The sequence below is a fragment of the Delphinus delphis genome, chromosome 15, assembly GCF_949987515.2.
Source record: "Delphinus delphis chromosome 15, mDelDel1.2, whole genome shotgun sequence".
Classification (NCBI taxonomy): domain Eukaryota; kingdom Metazoa; phylum Chordata; class Mammalia; order Artiodactyla; family Delphinidae; genus Delphinus; species Delphinus delphis.
This window is the reverse complement of record NC_082697.1, coordinates 46,630,926-46,649,455: the sequence shown is the minus strand read 5'-3', so window position 1 is coordinate 46,649,455 and position 18,530 is coordinate 46,630,926. Positions and strand designations below refer to the sequence as shown.

Here is an 18,530-nt window from a genome sequence, read left to right as displayed (position 1 = left end):
GCATCTTGTGTGTCAAAGCGAGAGCAGGCATTCAAAGCCCAGATAAAAATGACCTTCACAATAATAATAACAACAGTAGTTACTCTCCATCGTGTGCTGCCCTGCAGCTAAGGGCACTTCCAGTTATGTTATTGAGTCTTGCAGTCATTAAGCTGAAGGATTGTGATAGATATCAAAAAAGCACACAGTCAGCAAAACCAGATGCTGAGGAACAGTGTTGAAGGAAACTTCTGGCTTGTGTTTTCAGAGGCTCACTTCTGAGCACGGCCGGCCCCCAGCCAGTGTGGAAGGGAGGAGGGACGGAGTGAGCAGCTCGTGGGGCAGCTTCTCTGGGCCAGGCCCTGGGCTGGACGTGCCACCGATGTCAGCTCATCCCATTCCTACTACATCCTGGGGTGAGCTGTTACTTCCCACTGTTCATGGATCAGCAGAACTGAACTTCGGGCGGATGTAATTCACTGGCTTGGGGTCCCAAGGTGAGAAGATATGGAAGTGGGGATTTGAGTGAGGAGTGTGATTCCAAATCCCAGGACCCGTGATGCCTTCCAGGAAGAAAAACATTCATTTTGGCCGCTCTTGTCAAACTGTAGCCAAGCCGAGAGCCTCAGATAAGTAAGCATCCCAGATCCAGAAGCTAGAAATGGGAGTATATTTACAAACCTGAACACTTAAGAGATTTTCTAAAATAAAACCTTTGCTGCCGAGACCGTGCAGCCACACCGCACTTCTAAAAGTATCACAGCTGTTGCTTACAGAGCTCAAGTCAGGGCGATTGATTTGGTTTGAATCGGTACCAGCATATTTTGTGCCTCGAGGGAAAGAAGACACCAAATCTCAAGTCAGTCCAAGCCCAGTAAAACCCACCCCACTCCGGGAGTCCGAATGTTTGCCCTAAAAAACCGGTTACGGCTGGTGTAATAGTTGAGCGTTTCTCCTCCCTGTGAGTCCCTCTTTAATAGATAATAGCTTTCATTTCTGATTATAAAGGTACTATCTACTTATACACAATTAGAACAATTCCGAAAAATTCAGAGACGAAAATATAAAACACCAAAGCTCATTGATGGAATTCTTGGGCCAGAGTGGAATGTGATTCAGAGCATGAGTTGGTAATGGAGAAGATATTTCTTGAGAAACTTCATCCATCGTGGAGGCAGCTCTGTACCTGGGGCTCTGTTCAAAGGAAGGCATTAAAATAACCTGGAAGCAGTCGTTTCCCAGGGCTGTTTGCAGAGATAGCTTCCCATCACGATCATGAATTTCTGGGTTTTGAAGAAGCACTGTCTCCCAAAAAGTCCAATCACAAGGGGCCATGGTGTTTCATTCTTTGCTGAGACATCCCGTGCCCTGCCCTCCTCTGAACCTAGGGTGTCATAAATCTCAGGTCAAACCAAGTGTGGACAGGGGTATCACCGTGGGACCCCCGTGGAGCAATGCAGTTAGGCGAAGCACGCAGCCTCCAGGAGATGGCTGGGGCGGAAGCAAGAGGCTGGCGGAGAGGCAGCGCTGTGTGGTGAACAAGAGCGTGTGCTGTAAAGCCACGGGGCCTCACTCGCTAGCTGTGTGTATCGAGGCAAATGAATGAACGTCTCTGAGCCCCAGTTTCTTCATGTGTGAAATGGGGCTAAGAACAGCCCCTGTCACAAAAGAGAGAATTAGAAAGAGTTATGCGTGCGTAACAGTTCAGTCCAATGGGCAGTGAGGATGATAATGGAGGTCCTGAATGGGGGGCAGGGCCTCCGTGCATTTTATGCCAGGTTTCCCAGTAACAGAGAGACGCAGGGCACGTCTGACCAGATGGTTGCGTTTGTCTGGAGAGGTTAGTAAATAAACCCCAAGCTTTCGGAGCTTAACACATAAAGGTGTGCGTCTGGCAGTGCGTGTGGAATGGCTCTTCTGCAGGTCGGGGCTCAGTGCCCCGGGCTGTCCTTTACTGCAGCAAGTCATCAGGAACAGACAGTTACAAGGTCACTGCAGGAGGGGCGAAGGGGCTGCAGACTGGGATGGTTAAATCCCACGTCTAAGAGGGACACACGTAACTACCACCCCTATTTGGCTGGACAGAACCCAATCCCATAGACTCCCCAGATGCAAGAAGGTCTGAGAAATAGACGGGGCACATGGGTGCTTGGGGAGCAGCCGTGGCCTCTGCCGCAGGGGCTGCTGTGCTGGACGCAGCGCTGTTGGATCACCTGCTTATCATACTGCTAGATATAATCATAGAGCGCAAGAGAGAGAGCACCGACTGTGGCTTTGAACAGGTGAGGCTGGGGAAGCTCATGTCCCGGCTTCGGGGGTCTGTTTAGAAAAGCAGCAGTGTTGCATCACCTGGAAATCCTGCATCCACATCCCCTTCACCGCGCTTTGACAAGAGGCAGATGCCAACAGAGGAGGATGGTGTGCTACTTGGTTTTGTTTTTTCCGGGAAAGGTGTATCCAGGTGGAAGTCTGTGGCCAGTCTCCCTAACCTGTGCTTGCACTTATAATGCTCCTCACAGTGGAGGGTGCAAAGCCTTCATGCAGACCTGTGCACTGAAGGTTGTTGACCATCAAAGGTCCCATGATCAAGGTCCCAGAGCATCACAGAAATGTTAACGTTTCTCCTGACAGGTTGCTTACTTAAGGGAGAGTGATTTAGAACACATTTTATATAAAGCCCTGTTTAATTCTTTGAGGTTTTAATGCCTAAATGGTTAGGCATTCCTTATCTGGGCTCTGTGACCAGATCCCACAGACCCACATTAGACAAAGTAGATATTTATAGGAGAATTAGTCATAAAATATTCAGTGGACTGATTGCACTAGAGTGGCCTTTCTCACAAAGCTCCTTGAGGGGAGGGTCAAGCTGGAGCCTGCCTGTTCCTGGCTGTGTGCCCAGCATCTAACCCCATGCCAGACATGAAATGTGTATTAAAAAGTGTTGATTGGGCTTCCCTGGTGGCGCAGTGGTTGAGAATTCTGCCTGCCAATGCAGGGGACACGGGTTCGAGCCCTGGTCTGGGAGGACCTAGTTGCCGCGGAGCAACTAGGCCCGTGAGCCACAACTACTGAGCCTGTGCGTCTGGAGCCTGTGCTCCGCAACAAGAGAGGCCGCGATAGTGAGAGTCCTGCGCACCGCGATGAAGAGTGGACCCCGCTCGCCGCAACTAGAGAAAGCCCTCGCACAGAAATGAAGACCCAACACAGCAATAATTAATTAATTAATTAATAAACTCCTACCCCCAACATCTTTAAAAAAAAGTGTTGATTATTGTAAAATAATGAAATTTAAAAATAACTGTTGATTTGATGAACTGATCTCTCCAAGAATTGAAAACAGCGGTGATCTTGTGTGTAAATGTTCATCTTTCTCTCCTGCGTTCAAAATGCTTCCCTTGCTCCTGGGTAGGACATGAGCTTTGTGTGGCCTCTTCTGAAACAGGACCCAGGTGGATTGTCCTTGTCTGAATCACTAAGGTGGGCCCCACCTGGTGAACAGGTGCATTGATCTCAGCCACTCAGTATTTCGTGGGCTCCACTGCACACCTGGATGCTGGGATGCCAGCTTCTGCCTCTAATGGGTGGGGTGGGGATGTGGGGCACCCGCCAGCCTTGTGGCAGAGTGAGGGGCTGGGGAGGCGCCCGTGAGCCGTGTCCACGTCTCCACAAATGACAGCTCCTTGCACATGCGACCTCACCCAAGAATTCGCCGCAGAGAGGATGCTGGGGGTTGGTATCGGGTTTTCAGAGCCCCACGGTGGCAGCGGGAGGGATTCTGTCGAATTCAACTCCAGCTCAGCCTGCTGCCCTGATTTCTCTGTTGCATCAGGAAACAACAAATGTTCCCCTGTTGTTCGAGTGCTGACCGGAAGAGGCTTCCGTGGTGAACAGGGTTTACGTTAGTGTGGTTCCCTCACGCTGAACTCCTCCCTTCCACAAATATTTACAGAGACGTTGCTGTGTCCGCAGGCCCGGGTCAGAGAAAGCCGGGGGTCCTCCTCACCACCCGCCCTTTAAATGCTCCGCCGCAGCCCCACCAGTGGTCCAGACTCTGCTCGGCACTCCCATCGGGACCAGCTCGGGAGCCTCCCAGACCCGGGGGCATTTCATCCACGACCCCTGTCCATCTCGCCCTGTTTGGGGCTGCCTTCCTTGCTCTGACCTGGGCGATGACTGTCCCACTGGAGGCTCTGGGAGGCTGGAGGAGAGGCTCCCCCGGGAGGCTGCCTCACTCCGGGAGCCTCTAGAAGCAGGCCCTGAGCAGAGATCCGAGTGTGACTCATCGGGGGAGGGGGATGTTGGGGCCGGGGAACCCTAGGAAACACCGGGAGGGGAGCGGGGGTGCTGGGAGGCAGCTGATCCAGGGTGTGTGATCTGTCAAATCAGCCTGCGGACAAGGTCGGTGACAACCTGACTTGGTCACCCTGCTGAGGGTGAGCGCTGGGGGGGCCCAGGATTCCGACGCCTGCACCCAGCAGGCCTGAATGGGGGCTGTTTGGCGGGAGGGGGGGCAATTCCCAGCTCTCAGGCCTGCTGTGCCCCCGGGAAGGGCCTGTCCTCCTCTCCCCCAGCCACAGACATCCTCCGGTGCTGGGGGGACAGCGTCTCCTGCAGGGTGTGTCTGAGCCGGGCTGGCACCGAGGCCAGGAGCGCCCTCCTCCGACCCTGAGGATTATCTGAATTTAGGCGGAAACTTGAATATCCCAGGGCAGCTTGAAACCCGGATGTGGCTTTCCCAATGACTTCTGCCACCTGAGGTTTCATTCAGGGTGGCAGGTGGTGTTAGGGGCTCTGCCCTCTGCTGATCTGGTCGGGGCAAATTGGGATGTTTTGGTGACAGCTGATGGTATTTAAGAATGTTTGCTCCAGTCTGCTTTAGTTGTCAGAAAGTCTTTTAAACAATTGGTCTCGTGGGTGCGTGTGTGAAAGCATGCTAGTGATGACAAAGTGTTCCTTGTTTAAAAAGTTACCTATACTGCTGCGCTGAGACATTCTTGTATTGTGAAGAGTATGTAGGTTTGGGTAGAACGGACCTATTTAATGCAGTAAATGGCATTTCGACATATAGAGCTCTGAGTTACAATAGAATGCTGGTTGCTTAGGTCCAAATATCTTTGCGTAACTTCCCCAAAAATAACCCAAATTGACAAATAGAGCAAAGAAAACCATTGTTTACAGATGCCGTGCATATTTCAAGGAGACAGAATTCTACAAACTTCCAAGTTACCTGTGATTAATGAGATAAACACCCAAGTCCAGCCAGGCAGCTCTGGAGCCCACCCCTGTCCGGAGCAGTGGGCAGAGATAGCAGAGAAAATGTGGAGAAAAGGACAGGAGTCTGGGAAGCCTGTGGTGACCTAGCCCAGAAAACATCACCCCTAGAAAGACAAGCCCCATCCTGGGTGGAAATACTGGAATGCGTGTGGGACCCGAGGCTTCGAGACAGAAGGGGAACCTTGGAAGGTTGCCCCTTGGAGAAGATGTGGAGAAAGAACGGTGGAGGAGTCCTGCAGAGATGAAAGAGATCAGAATCCCCCTCGCCAAGAAATGCACTACGCAATAAAGAAACTGCACTTCACCAAACCAACAGCAGGGGGCGAGCTTGAATCAAGAAACCTCGTTAGCCACCCCAGGCCCCGTCCCTTGTCTGTGTCCAAGCTCACTGCCGGTCCAGGAAAGAAAATCTATTATAAAAGGAACAGAATGCCGCAGGCCACATGCACGCAGAGCTGCAATAAGAAGAAAAGAAGAGTTTGAGAATCAAAACGTTTCAGGGGTTAAATGTTCACCCCTCTCTAAACACACATATATACCCCAAAGCAGAAGAAAATGGCAGTGTTCCAGCATTAGTTAATTAAATATCCTGAGATAAGCATTTTCTTTTAAAAGTTTTTGATTCAAGGTTGTCGTACATATATTTGTCATATATATATTTGTGTATATATATATGTTTATATACGGCAACCTTGAATCAAAGATTTAAAAAATCAGAACTAAAATGGACAAAACCCAGGAAGATGTGAAATGAGAGTTGGCTGGACCCAGGAGAAGAAGTGAGCTTCAGTTTGCAGACGGTAATGTTGTCCTTGGGACCGTCCCTTCCGAGGACAGCAGACTGACCAATCACCTGGCACCTGCTGTGTTGCACTTTCTTTCCTAAACTGCGGCCCAAGGCAAGCGTTCCTTGCCCACAGCTGTACTTACTGTCTCATCCAATGAGAAACAGTTTATAAGGCCAGTTGGTGATGGTTTTTACTTTCCAAGTTCTCTATTAAATGAGACTCTAGGAAATACCCAAATACTTTCTAAGGGCAAGTCAAGTGCTATTTGTTAAGAAGATAAAACTTGCCAAGGAGAGTGTCATCTCCCTTGATAATATGTCAGAATTTCAGAGATAACAAACTTTTCAGAGATGTTTCCAAATTGCATTGAACGATCACGACAACTTCAAGTTCACAAAGTACTTTCCACATGTTGTATTATCTTTAAAGTTGCAAAGGGGCTAAAACACAAGGATATGATGGTTTCTTCCCCTCCTCTGTGTTACAAGCAGCTTAGAAATGCTTTGCCTGGCTTACATACCTCAGAAATGAGAATGGCGATGGTTTCCTCGTATGTGACATCTGCCGTACACAGCTAACCTTAGACTGGGGGAGGCTCATTTCTCTAAGGACGGACGCACCGTCGTCACATGTTCTCTTTGCCCACCCGCACCCCACACCCCAACAAGAGATAAAGTCTCATCTCTTCCCTTTGAATCTGGCTAGGTTTGAGTCTCACTTGTAACCAGTAGAATGTGGCAAAAATAACACTGCCTTACTTCTGAGGATGAGTTGGAAAAGGTGATGCATTCTCCACCTTGCTCTCTGGACCATGCTGAGGCTGCCACGCTGTGAGGAAGCCCAGACTGGTCCATGGGAAGAGACTGCATGGTCTGAACCTACGAGAAGTAAGAGAAAGATGCCCTGCCGCTCTCCACCTGTGCCAGCTGTCTCTCCGCCCCCCACCCCCACTCCCGCCCTTTATTCCAGCCCCAGCTCCTTTCTCTGTGGCTGCAGTCACATTGAGGACTCTCATCCGGAACCACCAAGCCAAGCCCTGCCTGAATTCCAGACCCTCAGAAACCAGAGAGAGAATAAAATAATGGCTGTTTCAAGCCACTGACTCCTGTGGGGATTTGTTATGCAGTGATGGGTATCTAGAATGAATGGGGCCTCAGTGACTAAACAAATAAGGACTGTTTTGATGGAGGAGTAACTATGCCTAATACCTTTTGTAGTGGTTTTGTTTTGGATAATTTTTAACCGGAACGTCTCTAGATGTAGCTTACAAACTGACCTTTCTACTGGTAAAGAATTGAGTTCTTTTCAGGTTTTCTTTTTTGTAGTTTTAGAGCTTTAAATATCTACTGCTTTTGGCAAAAGTAACTGATAGGAGAGAATGCTGGAGAGATCTGTTTACCTTGTCCTCAAATGGGGTAAACCTCCAAAAACGCAGCAACTGAGAACATGGGTACCATCCTCAAGCTTTCCGATGAAGCCCAAGGTTGGGTGGCTCCCACGCTGGCTGGTGGTGAGCAACTTGCCTAATGCCCTAGGTCACAATGGAGAGAAGTGACCTCAGACAGAGGGCTGGAACGAGATTTCATTCCTAATGGTGCAGTGGCCATGCTCTGGATCCCAGCCGGCCTGCCCCTGGAACCTCAGACTCAACTCATCCAAAAGTGACATAATCAGGCACCCACTCAATTCCTCTAGTTTTAATAAGGCCAGCGGTCAGGATGCCTGCTTCCCACACAGGAAACTTGACCCCTGGGCTTGTTGATCACAAGGGCAACTGTTAACCACTTGTCCTTCATTCTCCATCTGTGTATGTGGGTTTGTGGGGAGGGGACTTCTATGCTGAAACAGAAATACACATTTATTCCTGTTAATTTTTCAACTAGTGTTGGACTTTTCCACTTAGACTCAACTTATCTAAAAATATAATAATCGTCACCTGCCTGCACCAGCTCCTTCTCACGGCATCCTTTTCCTCTTGGGGGCCCTTTTGGAGCTTCCTCACGTACAGCAGTTGCCTTCTGTAACAGCTCTCGTGTCCGGTACCGTCTTTCCTAGTTCAAGGTCGTAGTTCATGGTTCAGGTCTTCATTATCTGCCCTAAGTGGCCCTTCCACCTCCAGCACCCCACCCCGACACAGACTTCGGGGGCTCCCCTAGGTTTACATTGTACAGTGGAAGCCCCACCCTTGGTCCGGGCCCTTTCCTGGACTGCCTGTCCTCTCCCATCCCCAGTCCTCCCAAGGCCAACTGGTGTTCTAATGCTTTGACCTCGGCACACCTGCTTTTGGCCAAGTGGTTTTCTCTAAAATGCCTTTCCTCTCGCTCCCCCGTTGAAACTCCACTCGTCTTCTGCATCTCTTTCAGATGCTCACATTTAAAAACAGGGCCCTGTCTGTGTCCCCGCAGTGTCCAGCTGAGACCTTGAGCAAAACCCAGCCAATATTTATTAAAGTGAATAAACAAATGAACTGCTGGCCCTTTCCTTAACTGGCAGAATAGAAACAGGAATGGTTGCAGAATTACCACGGATGTATCTGCATTCCTAGAAATGCTGGTCATTTCTGAAGTTAAGAAGACGTTTCCATAATAGTGAACCTATTTATTCGAGAAAATTCTTTAAAACAATCTTGTAGATCTTATTTAATTTAATCGTACGTGTTTAAGCAAAGGTCAAAGAATCTAATTTAGTGAGTTAGTACAGTGCTAAGGTTTGGATTGTCAAAGGGCAACAAAATTCTTGATTTGTCCTTTGAAAGAAAACATATCAGAGTAAGAGATGACCCACCAGGAGAGGAGGTATGCCCCTCCCCTGGAAGTGAGAAAAATTTGCATAAGGAAAGTTAACTAACAGGTCTATTTTAAAGTAATCGGAAGTAATCTAAAATTCCTCAATTGCCCAAAAGTCTTTGGAAAGGGAATAGAACATATATAGCTAATTTGAATTCTTATTTCATAGGTATTGTAACTTCTATTAATATTACCAAAAAGTAAATTATTTCTTGGGATAAATGTTCCTAGAACTGTTAACAGAAGATGTGTTTTGGGAAATGTTCCTATTCTCATGCAAAGCCGGCATTTGGAATGATTTATCTATCGGTATGACTATGGGTCTGCATTCTGACTTTTTTTTGTGCCCACTCAGACAATAAAATAGCTAAAGGTTAGAGTCTTCTAGACTTACCAGAAATGTTCGTGTGTTGGAAATACCCGTAATTACTCTCCTAATTCCTTACATATTTCCTTCCTTCCCTCCCCCATCAGTTTCTTCTCAGGCAGTTTTCTGTGGTTGGGTAGGTGGGGGTCAGGATGCCCTCTAGGGACAAGGTCAAGGACAGGGTCAACCTGACAGCATGAGGTGAACGAGAGAAACTAAGAAGGTCCTCACAGGTGGCCCTGCCGGAGGGGACCTTAGACGCCCAGCTGCTCTCCTTTGCCGCCCCTTTTAGGTTCCGCCTGTCGGCAGCGGGCGTCCACACCAATTTCCCCAATTCCCTTTTCAACAGCCAAAGTTTATTATTTGTAAAAGGTGGTGAGAGGAGGACATTCAAATATATAATATGCTGTATTTTAGTCAAACACTGACTGAGGTCCCAAAGTGCCGTGTTCCACGAAGACTTAAGCAAGAGCAGAGTTCATCCTGGTCTTGAGAGGAAATTGTGTGGGTCAGACAAGATCAAGATCATGACAGTACAACATAGTAATCCACGCTGTGGAAAGGCATGTAAACAGAGATGTATTAACCAAGTTCAGTGAGGCTTCAAAGGAGTGAGGGACACATGATGCACGGGACCCAGAGCAGACTTGGGGAGGGGGCAGGGGCCATCACGGGGGTTAAAGGTGGGGACAGTGGGGACAGATCTGGGTTTTGCCATGACCAGCTCATGGTGCTAAGCAGCTCACTTCACTTTGTCCTGCTTTCAGTTGAGACTCTAATGCTGCTTGCCTCATGAGGCTGCTGTGATGGTGTAAGGGCGTCGGGGGAAAGCAATTGGCCTAGTGCCTGGCGTGCCGTCAGTCCCGCGCCGCGGTGACCTGCTGTAATTTGAGATGGATCTTAAAGGAAAGCCTGGATTGGAGCAGGAGGTGGCAGCAGAGGGTGAGGGGTTTCAGGCTGAGCATCCTCCTGTGTGCATGTGTGCGTGTGTGTGCGTGTGTGTGTCTCTTTGTGTGTGTGTCTTTGTGTGTGTGTGTGTGTCTTTGTATGTGTGTGTCTGTGTGTCTGTGTCTTTGTGTGTCTGTGTCTTTGTATGTGTCTTTGTGTGTGTCTATGTCTGTGTCTGTGTGTGTCTGTGTGTGTGTGTCTTTGTTTGTGTGTGTCTTTGTGTGTGTCTTTGTGTACATCTGTGTGTGTTTATATGTACGTGTATTTATATGTATGTGTCTTTGTGTGTGTGTGTCTTTGTGTGTGTGTTTCTGTGTCTTTGTATGTGTGTGTGTCTTTGTATATGTGTGTCTGTCTGTGTCTCTGTGTGTGTGTCTTTGTGTGTCTGTGTCTTTGTATGTGTCTTTGTGTGTGTGTCTGTGTCTTTGTGTGTCTTTGTGTACGTCTGTGTGTATTTATATGTATGTGTGTTTGTGTGTGTGTCTTTGCGTACATCTGTGCGTCTTTGTATGTATGTGTCTTTGTGTGTGTGTGTGTGTTTGCGTCTTTGTGTGTGTGTGTGTGTGTGTGTGTGTGTGTTTAGAATACAGCAAGTACACCAACCAAGGCATAGGAGACAGTAGTACTAGGAGCCCATAAGACTTTGAGGGCTGTTCCACAGAGAAATGCTGTCCAGTAGAAATATAATGTGAGCCACATATTCTAAATTTTCTAGGAGTTACATTAAAAAATGTTGAAAGAAATAGGTAAAATGAATTTTAATAATATATTTTATTTAATACAATGTATTAAAATATTTCAACATGCAGCGACATTAGTGAAAAATGGGTGCTGGAAGCAACATTGAATTATAATTTGCTTGTGTGGCAAGAGCACCGGATACCTACAACTATAGCCTGATGTTAGGAGCACGGTAACTATTGAGATATGGCTGGGGATAGCAAACCCCCTTTTCCGTAAGGCCAGATAGGTTTATCAGCCTCCCTAGTACACTATTTTGTTAAATCCACGTTGGAAATCTATGCCAGAATGCTAAAACTCAGTCAACAGGTATTAATGCAAATGCCTACTTCATGCTCCATACCGTGCGATGCACCAGGGTGTATGGACAAAGGAAAACTTAAGACCAGCACCTCTGCACACATTGAAACAGTGTAATTAAGCTCTAAGCTTTGGGGTCCACAATGTAATAATTTCAGGATATTTCAAGTAGACCAAACGCTGCCTGATAATATAGTTGCGAAATCATGGGTAGTGGGCAAAGCAGAACATACACAGACATACGTGCACACTGAGTGGACAGACATACGAGTTTGGCCTTTCCTGTTTTGTCAAATGAGAGATTGGAGTATAATGAAGATTTTCAAAATGGGCATCTGTAAGTGTGGACTTATGCTCAGGGATTCATATATCCTCTTTGGGAATGTTTGAAGTGTGTTTTTATTTTAAGGATAATGGTTCATAATTCATCTAACTATATTCTGGATCATCTAAGGCAATGTTTATCAAACTATGGGTCATAACTTCTAGTGGACTAGTGGCTTATGACTCTTTAATAGGCATGTCCGGCATTGCTTTCAGTAAAAGTGAATGGACTGGAAAACATCAGGATGTAAGGGTTAGGTAGTGTCTTATAAAATGTTTGTTTCTGTGCTGTATGTGTGCGTGTAGGTCTGGGTCATGATGTGAACTGTATTACTGTGGGCAGACGTCCAAAGAGATTGAAAGCCATTAATCACTAGATCACTGGTTCTCAACCTTCACTCAACACTGGAATCACCCAATGGGCTTTGAAAATTAAGACTGTGAGGGTCCACCCCCAGAAATTCTGCTGTAATTGATTTCAGGTGTGACCTGGCCATGAGGCTTGCTTTGTTGCGTAAACCTTCTTAGCTGTGCAGCCAGGGGTGCGACCCTGGCAGGGTTTGAGCCTTGTAGCCAGGTAACTTCAGTCCTGCCTCTGGTTTGTGTTTCTTTAATTTGCCTTGGGGCCAAGTCTTCCCACAGACTGGAATTGTTGGAGGGTGGGAGGAGGGAACAGGGGGGCTGAGGGCATAGATGCTTTGCCCCAGGTGAAGGCAAGTGCAGTCTAGTGGGGCAAGTGGATGAAGTTCACAGAGGTTCAGGCAGAGACACGTGGGTTGGGGTGAGGAGAACACAGAGAGTGGAAGAGAGGTTGGTATCATTTGAATCGTGTGAGCAGTTTCACCTGCTCTTCCCCTCGAAGTCTGCGATTTCCCCAGGTGGTCTGTGTGTGGGTGCCTCCATACAGCAGCTTACCTTGGAGGGTGACCCTTGACTGATTCTCTTCCGTTAGCCCTTCCCTCACAGAAGATGCAACTCCACTATACTCCCGTCACAAGGGACGAGTTTCAGCAAAACAACATCATCTCTTACATTAAATTAATCTTATTACTTCTAATCGTATTGGTTACATTCTTGTTCTTATATAATTTGTCATTGTGCTTGGTTTTATAATTGTACAAGCTCATGAGAATAAGGTATTGATACCTAGTTATTTTATTTGTCTATACTTAATTAATATAATAGAAACAATATAATGGAGAAAGCAGTGGATTTTTTGTGCCTTGAAAGGATAAGCTTCCTTTCCTCGCTGGGCCCCTTTGCTCTGTGTGACTGCAGCCCACCTGGATACAGTGGCCAGTAAATTAACCCGACCTCTTATTGATCTATTAGCAAAGATCAGAAGACGTTGTGTAGTGTAACGGAAATAAAAACAAAAATAAACAAATGGGACCTAATTAAACTCAAAAGCTTCTGCACAGCAAAGGAAACCATAAACAAAATGAAAAGACAACCCACAGAATGGAAGAAAATATCAATATTTGCAAACGATGCAACTGACAAGGGATTAGTCTCCAAAATTTACAAACAGCTCACTATCAAAAAAAACCAATCAACCCAATCAAAAAATGGGCAGAAGACCTACAGAGACATTTCTCCAGAGAAGACATACAGATGGCCAAGAGGTACTTGAAAAGATGCTCAACATCGCTAATTATTAGAGAAATGCAAATCAAAACTACAGTAAGGTATCACCTCACACCAGTCAGAATGGCCATCATCAAAAAACCTACAAACAATAAATGCTGGAGAGGGTGTGGAAAAAAGGGAACCCTCCTACACGGTTGACGGGAATGTAAATTGGTGCAGCCACTATGGAGAACAGTATGGAGGTTCCTCAGAAAACTAAAAATAGAACTACTATATGATCCAGCAATCCCACTCCTGGGCATATATCTGGACAAGATGAAAACTCTAATTCGAAAAGATACCTGCACCCCAATGTTCATTGCAGCACTATTTACAATAGCCAAGACGTGGAAGCAACCTAAATGCCCATCAGCAGATGAATGGATAAAGACGTGGTACATATATACAACGGAATATGACTCAGTATAAAAAACAATGAAACAATGTCATTTGCAGCAATGTGGATGGACCTGGAGATTATAATACCAAGTGAAGTAAGTCAGACAGAGAAAGACAAATATCATATGATATCCTTATATGTGAAATCTAAAAAAAATAATAATAATACAAATGAAATTATTTACAAAACAGAAACAGACTCACAGACATAGAGAACGAACTTATGGTTGCCGGGGGGAGGGGTGGGGGAAGGATGGATTGGGAGTTTGGGATTGACATGTACACACTGCTATATTTAAAATAAAATGCCTTTCCATGAAAAAAGAAAATAACTTTTAAAAAGAGGAGACTTTATAAGTGATGTAAATGGAGCTTGAAGCTTATTGGGATTATTTTTCAGTAGCCCTATCTACACGTGAAATAGGGGTTCCGAGGAAAATCTGAATTAAGGAGGAAAGTGGGATTTAAATTATTATCAAAAAAAAAAAGGTGAGGATGATGATGACAGCGACTGATGTTGGTTATGGTGGGTGGCGGTTAACATTTATTAAGCATTTGCTAAGTAACCTGAAATGGGCCTGTGCTTTCCATGGTTATTTTACTTGACCCTTAGAACAACCCTTTGAGGCAGGTGCTATTACAGTCACCCCACTTTACACAGAAGGAACCCAAGTAAGTAACAATTAAGTAACTTGTCTGAGAGATTCAACTGGGATTCAAGATCAAATATGTTGCCTCCAGGCCTTAGAGCTGAGTCTTAAGTACATGGAGAGGGCAGGGAGGCTATTCCAGGCCAGAAAATGTGAACCCAGGGAATGATGGAGGGGGTGTGTGTGCCTGTGCTAGGGAGGGTACCAGGAGAGGTGCTGGCAAGGAGGTCAGCGTCCAGTTACACAGCCTGGCAGAGCAGTGAGACTATGAAATACTGATGAAAGAGTTTAAAAAAAAAGGATAAGTTCATCCTTTTATACTGTTGTAGGAACCCTGATAAGACATCCTGAGAATGGAATAAGCAATGTGCAGGACGACACAAACATTTATTTAGAAAAGAAACACGTGTGTGTGTGTGTGTGTGAGAGAGAGAGAGAGAGAGAGAGAGAGAGAGAGTAAATGTTTGCACAGAATTGATCTGGAAAGATATCCTTCCAAGTTCTGACAGTGTCCATGTGTGCCAAGGATGCAGGCTGCAGGCATTAGTGGTGACAGTCAAAGGAAACTTGAGCTTTTTTTAATTTAATTTTTATTTTATATTGGAGTATAGTTGATTTACAATGTTGTGTTAGTTTTAGGTGCACAGCAAAGTGAATCAGTTATACATATACATGTATCTATTCTGTTTCAGATTCTTTTCCCTTATAGGTTATTACGGAATATTGAGTAGAGTTCCCTGTGCTATACAGTAGGTCCTTGTTGATTATCTGTTTTGTATGTGGTAGTGTGTGTATGTTAATCCCAAACTCCTAATTTTTCCCTCCCCCACTTTGGTAACCACAAGTTTGTTTTCAAAGTCTGTGAGTCTGTTTTGTAAATAAGTTCATTTGTATCATAGTTTAGATTCCACAAATAAGTGAAGTCATATCATATTTGTCTTCTCTGTCTGACTTACTTCACTTGGTATGATAATCTCTAGGTCCTTCCATGTTGCTGCAAGTGGCATGATTTCATTCTTTTTTATGACTTGAGTGATGTTCCGTTGTAGTTATGTACCACATCTTCTTTATCCATTCCTCTGTCAGTGGACATTTAGGTTGCTAAAGGAAACTTGAGCATTGATCTAGCATTTATGTTTTGTGTTCTGTTTGTTTGTAAGCAAGATGACTGCATTCATGCACTTAGGTAATTCTGAAAAGGTGAGGGTGTTGTTAGGAGAAAAGAAAAAGAAATGGAATCATTTGGGAATTTCATATTCTGTACCATCTCCAAGCCCTAGACTTGAAGATTTCAGGACTGTTCACATTGTTGGAGCTGAGGTCATGCAAGGGCTAAAGGAACAAACTGTCTCTGAATTCATGGCGAAGACAGCATCCTTGCTGATTAGTTCCTTTTTTAACATGGAAGACTATTTGGAGTTTTAGAAATCTGAGCATTGGCATAGGGGTGTAGAGAACATTCTGGTAAAGCAAGTCCCTTCTTGCGTTACCTGGCCCAGAGGTGGGAATAGGGATCAAAATAGGAAGAAAAGACCCTTTTTTTCTTTTCTTTTCTTTTCTTTTTTTGCGGTACGCGGGCCTCTCACTGCTGTGGCCTCTCCCGCTGCGGAGCACAGGCTCCGGACGCGCAGGCTCAGCGGCCATGGCTCACGGGCCCAGCCGCTCCGCGGCATGTGGGATCTTCCCGGACCGGGGCATGAACCCGTGTCCCCTGCGTCGGCAGGCGGACTCTCAACCACTGCACCACCAGGGAAGCCTGAAGCATGCTATTCTTGATGAAGGAAAGGCTGGCTTCTAACTTTCCCAGATATGAGAACCAGGAGAAAAGACATGGAACCTTGGAAAGTGAAGATAAAAAATTTTTTTAATTAAAAAAATTTTTTTAATTGGGAGAAGAAACTTCACAGCCACCAGTGTGTTAACAAAGGGGAGAACGATTGTTAGCATTTGACTAAAGGCCTCCAAGTACAGTCAAATATAAATATTTATTGAGTAACCCAGCCCAAGGCATGGAGCTTAATAATAAGGAACTTGGACGTCGTGGGTTTTGGTATCCACAGGTCCTGGAACCGACCCCACGCAGACACCAAGGATGACTGTGCCCTCACCTCTCAGCACCCCCTCCCAGCCAGGTGAAGGGCAAGTCCCCGTGTGGTTTTCGTGGCATTTAAAAAATGCGTACAAACGCTAAGTGGCCAATTCTGTGTGTTGTAGATGGATAAAGGACACGTGGACTTTTGAGCTTCCGCCGGAGAAGATAACAGTTCAAGCCCTCCAGGATGCTGGGCAGGTGGGGGCTGGAGTGAGAGATGCTGGCGTGAAGGGTAAGTGACGACTGAAGCCCAGTGCGCCGTGGCCTGGACTCTGGTTTCCAAGTTCCTCGGTGTGCAGGGATATGGTGTGCTCTGGCTTGGTGCGCTGCAGTGGATGTGACCTCTCCCTGACAGAGGATCAGGGAGGATGCTTACCTGTTTCCTGGTACCTAAGGGATTCTGTTATCATGCAGTGGCTGCAGGGCCCAACCGAGATGAGGACGGCTCAAGAGCCCCAGAGCGTAAACTGTAACCGTGCACCTTTATGGAGTGCCAACTGCGTGGCAGGCCCCGGCGCTTTAATGCATTAATTCATTTCGTTCTCATCTTAGAGCTGGGCCACCAGGGAGCGCAAGGAACCTGGTTGATTACTGAGAGCATATGGTCCTGATGGTGGCCCCATCCCAAGGGAAAAGCCTCTTCCTCTTCCTCATACATCCCCCGCTTGCCTTTCTCCCCATGCCCGCTTTTCATCTTTTTTTTTTTTTTTCATGGAATCATAGATCTCTGTATGAAAGGGGCTTAGCATCAGAGGGACGTCAGCATAGGTCACCGTGGCGGATCATAGTTTCCCTAAATGGCCACCGTGGTATCGCTGCTCTTCCAGAACCTTGCCGGGTCCCCTCAAGCTGGGAAGTCTGCTTTCCCTCCTCTTGAGTCTGGGTGGGACTCGGCGCCCACCTGCACAGGGAAGGTGGCAGAGGTGACACTGAGTGACCTCAAAGCGGAGATCAGCAAAGCGTACGGGGCTCCCAGCCGGCGCTCAACGCTCCGGGCAGGGCTGCCTGTGAAACCAGCTGGGCCCCGTGGAAAGGCCCCGAGTAGGGGTTCCAGCCGACAGCCCCTCCAGGGCCCCATTGACACGTGAGGGAGACTCCGATGGCGCCAGGCCCCAGCCTTGGAGCTGCCCCACCGCTGCCGAGTGGAGTGAGGACAAAGTGAACTGTCCCCGCGGAGCCCTGTCCCCACAGCAGATTCAGGAGAGGATAAACATCGTCACTGCTTGGTGCTCTCTCATTTAAACCCACCACGACACCGTTGAAGGTAGATGTCATTCATTACACAGATTTACAAATAAGAGGAAGGAGGCCGAGTCAGATGAAGTGACTCACCCAAGGCCACACGAGGAGCTGGGATTGGAACCCAGGGCTCCCTGATCCCCAGCTCATGAGATCCCCCCCTACCCCAGGGCCCGTTCCTTCTGGACTGGGAGCTGGGGCCTTTGCTGCCCCTCAAACACAGCCCTCTCAGAGAAGGCGAACCATTTGGAATAGGAGGTCCAGAGAATACAGCTTTGGAGAACTAGCTTTACATAGTTGGCTCTGACTCTCTTTCCTTAATTTGAATCCTAGTTAAACCCTGGGATCCTGCCTTAAACATACAGTCCTCTCGGGAAGCTGCCTGCTTTCCCTCCCAGAGCTTAGATTCGTGGTATCTGCTCGTGTTACACGAGATTCAGATCATGTGAAGTAATAATCATGTTTCTGTGTCATCCCTGTTTGACTTCAGGCTCCGTGAGGCCAGAGCCTGGCCTGTGTCTCCTATTCAGTTTTTAGCACAGACTCTAACCTGTAGTAGACAGTGAATAAATGCAAGTTAAATAAATACCAAAGAGCCGTTAAGTGTGAATTTTCTCGAGAAGGATGATGGTAGCATATAAGGAAGTGCAAAATTCCAGGTATAAATACTGAAGTCTTATCTTGGTGCTAAAGGTTTGTCTTTTGAGGTCAAGGTTTCTTTGTCATTTCCTCTGTTTCTCCTGTTAGATAAAACATCTTTGGGTTTCACTTTTATAAACAAAGAACTTCCACAAAAGGCAACAGTAAACTAAACAATAACAGGAACTGGCAGAGCTCTGAGACAATATTTCTCAGTGGGTTGTTACTCAAGTGGAAGATATTTTCAGATGTGCAACGTTGGAGAATTGACTTTGGTATGAATGTTGATATGTGACATGTAACGTCCACACTCATCGCGGTCGACCTTTGCTCATAGTATCGGTGGCCTTGTGTCTTTCAACTTGAATTTAGTTC

The 18,530-nt window shown here is 46.6% G+C and overlaps 1 protein-coding gene across 1 annotated transcript in view; it reads left to right on the top strand.

Moving 5' to 3' along the window:
* The window catches only part of RIN2 (Ras and Rab interactor 2), a 208,424-nt gene that overhangs the window by 15,722 nt on the left and 174,172 nt on the right, over positions 1-18,530 (top strand). The window contains exon 2 of the mRNA XM_060031299.1: positions 16,400-16,509. The gene's annotated coding sequence lies outside the window, so the exon portion shown is untranslated. The remainder of the gene's footprint in view (positions 1-16,399; positions 16,510-18,530) is intronic.